Source organism: Buceros rhinoceros, unplaced genomic scaffold (genome assembly GCF_000710305.1).
Source record: "Buceros rhinoceros silvestris isolate BGI_N320 unplaced genomic scaffold, ASM71030v1 scaffold26587, whole genome shotgun sequence".
Taxonomy (NCBI): domain Eukaryota; kingdom Metazoa; phylum Chordata; class Aves; order Bucerotiformes; family Bucerotidae; genus Buceros; species Buceros rhinoceros.
In genome coordinates, this window is record NW_010420834.1 from 47,037 (window position 1) to 47,600 (window position 564).

A 564-nucleotide genomic window follows, 5' to 3' on the forward strand; every position below is an offset into this window, starting at 1 on the left:
TCCGCATGTCTCGAGGCGTTGTCCGTAGCTGGAGTCGCTCCTCTGGTTCTGTATAAATTGCGTTTGTTGTTTCTCAAGGGGATATTGTACTCCTGAAAGCTTCTACCCTCATGACCTGTATAGTACATTTTTTTTTTTGGCCTTTCCTCTCTTTGTCTTTTCATGTAGACCAGATATTTGAAAGGGCAGACGATGGATAATTGTGTAATGTGCAAACCTGTTTATATTTTTTGGAAACTTTTACTTGGACCGGAATTCAAATCACGGAATCACCAGGCCAGTTGCGGCACACTCTTTATTGCCCTTTTTCCTCGTTTCAGTACCTATTGTTTCTCCTTTCAAATATGTGATTGTATTAGCTCTTTCCATATGAAAGAATTCTCCTTATTTAAATAAAAAAAAAATAAAAAAAATGAAGCAGGTTCTGCTTTTCTCAAACGGCCCTGTCGCTGCTCTGATTCTTTCCGTTGTTCTGTTTATGGGTGGCCGTGGCTTTGGGGGCGCTCCTGGCCCTCGGTGCCAGGCGGAGGGGCTCGCTGGGGCCCTGGCCCTCACCCGGGGCTC